Source organism: Martes martes (assembly GCF_963455335.1).
Source record: "Martes martes genome assembly, chromosome: 9".
NCBI classification, from domain to species: domain Eukaryota; kingdom Metazoa; phylum Chordata; class Mammalia; order Carnivora; family Mustelidae; genus Martes; species Martes martes.
In genome coordinates this window covers 66326341-66332340 of record NC_137896.1, presented here as the reverse complement: position 1 = coordinate 66332340, position 6000 = coordinate 66326341, and the positions used below count along the sequence as shown (strand labels likewise).

At 51.3% G+C, this 6000-nt stretch overlaps 1 protein-coding gene across 1 annotated transcript in view; it reads left to right on the top strand.

Annotated features, from left to right (window-relative positions):
• Nucleotides 1-1103: 1103 nt before the first annotated feature.
• Nucleotides 1104-6000, top strand: part of CRACDL (CRACD like) — a 130377-nt gene continuing 125480 nt past the window's right edge. The window contains exon 1 of the mRNA XM_080814501.1: nt 1104-1401. The gene's annotated coding sequence lies outside the window, so the exon portion shown is untranslated. The remainder of the gene's footprint in view (nt 1402-6000) is intronic.

Below are 6000 nucleotides of genomic sequence, written 5' to 3'. Positions count from 1 at the left end.
CCGTCCTCAGTTCTCTGCAGGGAGAAATCATCAGACCCACCATCCTAGGATGTGGTGCAGATTCTGGGTGGTCCCCACATAACACCGCTGATGTCGCTGATAATCCGGACGTCGGGTAACACACTCTGACATTAGCTTTATCTCTTCTAGCTGAAGCGTGAAATTTTCTCGCGTGTAAGCTGTCGTGGCTTCTGTCTCTGCGGGGACACAGCTCACGTTCATCTTCCCTCCCTGCCGGAAAAGCTTCTTGCTCTTGGGGGCACATAGTCCTGGGCTGTGCAATCAGCCGACCAAGGCTTCCCTGAGGACTCTCCAGCTGATGAGCTGAGCGACCACCTGAGGCCAGTAAGTTTCCTAAGGCGATTTTCTCAAATGGATCAGCCTGTCTTTAAAAGAAAATAAAAGGCGGGGGGTGGGGGGGGGCAGCGAGCCTGAGAAGTCTTCGGCAGCCTTTCTTCCCACACTTGTGGTATCACAACAATGATTCACCTCAACACAGGGCGGCAGCTTCCCTAATTAGCCTGGAGACGCTCCGGACCCACACGGTTATTTAAAAAAAAAAAAAAAACTTTTACTTTTATTCAAACGCACACTTCCCACCCACTGCGCCCACTCCTTAAGGCCCCGGGCTCGCGGGCCGCCTGCTTTGCGAGGCGGATCCGGAGCGCCCCAGGCCCCGCACCGTCGCCCGCCAAGCCCCCTGGTGACCTGGAAGGTTGAGCCTGGAGTCTGGCCGAATCTCTCCCCTCCAGGGAGCGCCGGGCCGCCGGGGCGTGGACTCCTCGTCCTCCAGGCCCGTCGGGGTCGCTGGTGGACCCCGACCTCGCCGAGGTAGGGGTGGCCTGGCGGGGAGTCCCGACAGCGCCTCCGCGCGGGCCGGCCGAAGGACGGCGGCGGGAGCAGCCTCAGGGTGGGGAGTGGTCCCGGCCGGGCGCTCGGGGACAGCGAGGGCCCGCCGGCGTCTTTCCCCACTAGCTGTTGGCCGTGACTCGGCCAGCGGGGCGACTCGACGGCGGCGGCGGCAGAAGCGGCGCGCCGCGGGGGAGGTGCGCGCGGCGGCCACGGGCGAGCGGAGCGGCGCGGCGTCCGCCCCCGCCGAGCCGAGAGGAGCCGAGCAGAGCCGGCGCGCCCGACGCTGGGAGCGCGCGCCGAAGCAGGCAGAGGGCCGTCCGCGCGAGGGTCGCGCCCGCGCCCCCCTCTCCGCCTCTGGCCCCGGACTGTGGCGAGGCCAGCGGCCACCTGCTGCGTCGCGCCGCGGGCCTCAGCGTTCCGGCGCGGGCGGCTGGGAGGTTTCGGGCGGGGGCCGACGGGAGCGCGCGCTCACGGCAGAAGCCTACCCCGCACCCTGCGGACGGTGTCCCTCCTGCGCTTCGCCGAGCCCGCGCCAAGCTCCTGCGCCAGGTACCGGGGTGGTTCGAAGCGGGTTGGCGGCGAAGCGTGCGTGGGCCGACGATCGGGTGGCGCGGGGAGACCCGGGAGGGAGCGGCGCAGACCGAGTCGCAAGCGCTCCGACGTCGGGCCAGGTGTGGGACAGCCAGGACGGAGCCCACTCTGCCAGGTGCCCCTCGGACCGGGGGTTGGGGGCGCGATGCCCGCGGCCGCCTCTTGGGGCAGCGCGAGCACTGGCCGAGGGGAGCAGACGCGCTCACCCAAGTGCCCGAAGTTTTCCTTTGCTCACTTTGCTGGACTTAACTTTGAGTTGTGAGGTGATGCTTTTCAAGCTGTAAGAAAATACAGGAACAGGAAGACGGTCTTGCCGGGTTGAACTGTTTGTGTACGAAGTATTTGTGCCTGCTGTCTCTAAAGGCCATTGCAGGAGAGATTAGTGGACAAATTCATTAACTTTCTTATGCTCTAGTTAATGGTTTGTTTGTAAATAGGTTTTAGGCTTCTATTACAAGCTACTAGTAAGCGATTTGGGGTTTGATCTAAGAAATATTCAAATTAGGGGGTGTGATTTTTTAATAGTTGACATGCAATGTTATATTAGTTTCCAGTGTACAACATAGTGATTCGACAGTTCTATATGTTATGCAATGCTCACCACAGTGTTCAAATTTTAATCGACAAAATAGATCTTGAACAGATGCTTCATATCAGGTAGGGCTTTAATTTGAGGTTAACAAGTGATCAGAGCATAGGTAGTTACTCAAAGGAGTTAACATTTGGCTTTTGAAATGCAAGGAAAAAGGAATGCCACCGTTTGAATTGGACTTGTGTAGGTACAGGCTGACAGCTGGCATCGTGTCACTGTCGAACACTTAATTTTGAGCCAGGAAATTTATCAAGTGGGAGACAAGCAGCTGTGTGATCTTTCAGAGCCCACCCCATACCTTCTCAAGCTGGTATCTTAAAATATCCTACTCCCTTATTCAAGCCTGCAAGCTTCCTTCATTTACATAACACACACTGGGGACCATGGAATAAATCTCTTAAGACCTCTGGTCTTCAACCTGGAACTCAGCCACCCCCCCTCACCTGGATTTATGGAACATGATGGTCACTCCTAAGAGCCCTTTGAGGTTATAAAATAGTGAGGGGAAGCATCTGGAGAGGGCCCCCGCAGTGGTATCTGGGATCCCTGTCTTTGGGGTCTGGTGGAGAAGGGTGGAAGTGGCTGGTTTCCTGGCTCTGCCCTAGTGCTGTGCTGAGCCGTGTTGGAGCCTGAGGCAAAAAGAAAAATCACTAATATGAATCCTGTCTTTATTCAAAATTGTGATGTTTAAAACAATGTAGATTTTGTGTTCATTTGATGTTTTAAAACATTGCATTAAAATGTTTCACCTTAGGGAGTTTTTTGGTATCCCCCTAAATATTGTGCCTGAGGTGCATGCCTCACTTTCCTCACTCTAGTTCTAGACTTGCCTGTGAGTCCAGTTTCTTAACCTCTGTAAGCATCAGTTTCCTCATTTATAAAGTTTTTAAAAAAGTGGACCCTCCATAGATGATGCACAGCTTATGCACATCATGGGGCTGTTGCATAGGACTAGCCATGTAGGGACAGTGACAGGTGGCTGTCCTATTGGTATGGTCCCTCAGCCTGGTCATCTGAGCTAGTCACCGAATCCTGCTGAGTCTCAGTTTGCCATTCCGCAAAATGGGAGTAATAATAGCCAGCTCACAGGGATGCTGGCGGGGTTCAATGAGAGAATGTGTGTGAAGGCACTGGCCCTCCTGGAGGGTAAGTTTTCTGTGATGGCTTGGGGGCCTGGATTTGCCTTGCAAGCTTGCAACCACTTGCTTTTCCTGTGGAGGTTGTGCCTTGCCATACATAGACACTCTTAAATTCTGTTTGTGTTGCCCGAAGACCCTTCAGAAGCAGCTGAACCAAAGTAGAGATGTTTCCTGTTGAGGGTTTATTTTGGAGTGGTGAAGTTCGCCAGCCACAGGTCATACTATGCAAAACATTTTATAAGTGAACTTAATTTTGCTACTGCAAACAAAATGACTTTGGTTCCCTTTTGGTATATTTAGTCCTCATTCATGATTGTAATTTTCCTGAGCCCAAGTCAAGTAGTATTATCTCAGTCACTATCTAGTTTAAAGCAGCTTGTCCCTTGGGAGTCAGTGTCTCAGTCTGTGTTGGTTACCCTTGGGGGCCCCTTCTCCCCACAGGTGGTCTCTGGTCACCAGGAGAAGGTTGTAGTCACATCAGGGTGTGTGGGAGAGTGGCCTCTTGCCAGTCATCTGGTCCTCTTGCTGTCCTCTGGGGAGTTTCCCCTCCTCATGACTGGGCCTCCTTTCCCTATTTTGTTTTGTTTTAAGATTTTTATTTATTTATTTGGCAGGCAGAGATCACAGGTGGGCAGAGAGGCAGACAGAGAGAGATGGGGAAGCAGGCTCCTTGGCAAGCAGAGAGCTCGACGCAGGGCTCGATCCCAGGACCCCAGGATCACGACCAAAGCTGAAGGCAGAGGCTTTAACCCACTGAGCCACCTAGGCGCCCCTCCTTTCCCTGTTTGTAGAGCATGGTCCGGCTGGGTTTTCCTGGGCTAAGCCACAGCTGGGACCTGGTTCCTGCATCTGGCCTGGAGCTCTGCACACTCCGGGTCTCTTCGAGGTCTCTCCTGGGCACATGAGAACCTGCCCAGGTTGGGTGGCACTATATGCTAGGCTTCCATTTCCACTGTCCCAAGCTGTCCCCAGTGTTCTCAGTAGGAAGCAGGAAGAAAATTTCTCATGCTTTCTGTGTCCCCCTCAACCTACAAGGGATTTTTCTTCCCTTACTACCCCTTCTCCTCTGGGCATGGTGCACGGGAAGTGGGGAGAGGGGACTCTGTCCCTCCAGGTTCCTCTTTTCTCAGTACCAGTAGAGCTTTTTTAAAAAAGTTTTAAAGATTTTATTTCTAAGTAATCTCCGCATGCAATGTGGGTCTCAAACTTACCACCCTGAGATCAAGAATCACATGCTCCTCCACTGATGGAGACAGCCAGGTTCCCGGAGAGCTTTTTCTTTTCTTTTCTTTTCTTTCTTTCTTTCTTTCTTTTTTTTTTTTTTTTTAACTTGTGGGGCCGGTCTTCATTAGGTCATACCTTCTGTCCTCTCTTCATTATGACTTAGAATAAAACTTTGGGATCAACCCTTCCAAGCTCTCCTCTTGATATGCAGAGGGAATTAAAACATCTTTTTCTATTATTCCCCCACCCCATTCCCTAGGAAAAATCAGATGCATCCTGGTGGGTGTGGGAAGGAGTCAGGGAGGAACAAACTGGGAAAATAGAGAAGAAGTTCCCTTCCTCTCCCCCTTCTCCATCTTTCTGGCAGGCTGACCTGGGTTATGTGTGCTGGACTTCCTAATATGTGAAAGCTGTAGGACCTACTGGAGATGCCAGTGACAGGCTGGGAGGAAATGGGGAAAGGGCAGCTTTGAAGATTTGATAGTGGGTGGGAGAAGAGACTAGCTTTTGGCTTGCACATTACCTAGTCCAGCCCAGTAAACCACTTTCCTGTGGATTAATGTCTTTCAAACTATCACCCCATTTATGTTGCTGTTTCTTCGTCATCAGAATGATGTGCCATGTACTTGGCATTTACTAAAAGCATTGGAGAAATACAGTAAAATCCAAGTCAAAATTAGTTGCTTCTTCAGGAATTATTTGAAGAATAAGATTAGCCTTTAGGAAGCCTAAACCTATAAAGCTAAGCTCTGGCTTTTGTTCAAGTTCAGTGGAAGGTGAAGTAGTCAGGAAAGGCTTCTTGGAGGAGGTGACCTTAAGTAACATTAAGACTTAGCTACACATGGGGCCCCTGGGTGTCTCAGTTAAGTGGCTGCCTTTGACTCAGGTCATGATCCTGGAGTCCCTAGATTAAGCTCTGCATCAGGCTCCCTGCTCAGCAGGGTGTCTACTTCTCCCTCTGCCCCTCACCCCGCTCATGCTGTCTTTCTCTCTCTTTCCATCTCAAATAAATAAATAAAATCTTAAAAAAAAAAGATTTAGCTACATGGATATGAGATGAAAGAGAACTTTCCATGAGAAGTTCTTGAATACCTAGAGACAGAAAGGCTTCCCACCCCTGGGATCCACTTGTGGCTTGGCCCTTCCTGGGGTCATGCTTATCCCTTTTGTTGTCTAGGTACCTGTAAACACTGGCATAGTTACTGTCATCTGTAGGTAGGACAACAGGGAAGGGTGGCATTCAAAGTTCCTTGTGTTTTTTCTACACAGTGGAAATCAGAGGAGTTTCCAACTAACCCTGTTTTCTTAGATAGATATTTATATGTAGAAAATACTTTTCAACTTTTAGGTCAGGTCCGTGGTCCTTGAGACCCATTTGTAATTCTGAGGAATTACCTGAGAATTCTTTGTATTGCTTTAACAGGCTATCACCTAGAATTCTGAGCTCAGCAGATCATGAACCAAAGGATGCCATAGGAATTTAGTGGCTAATTGACATGAGACAGGTGTAACCATGCAGCCAAGAGACCCTCCTCACTGGTGTCAGCCCCTGACTCCATGCAGACCTTTGCACTGTTCCTGTGCACATTCGTGGGAGGAAGC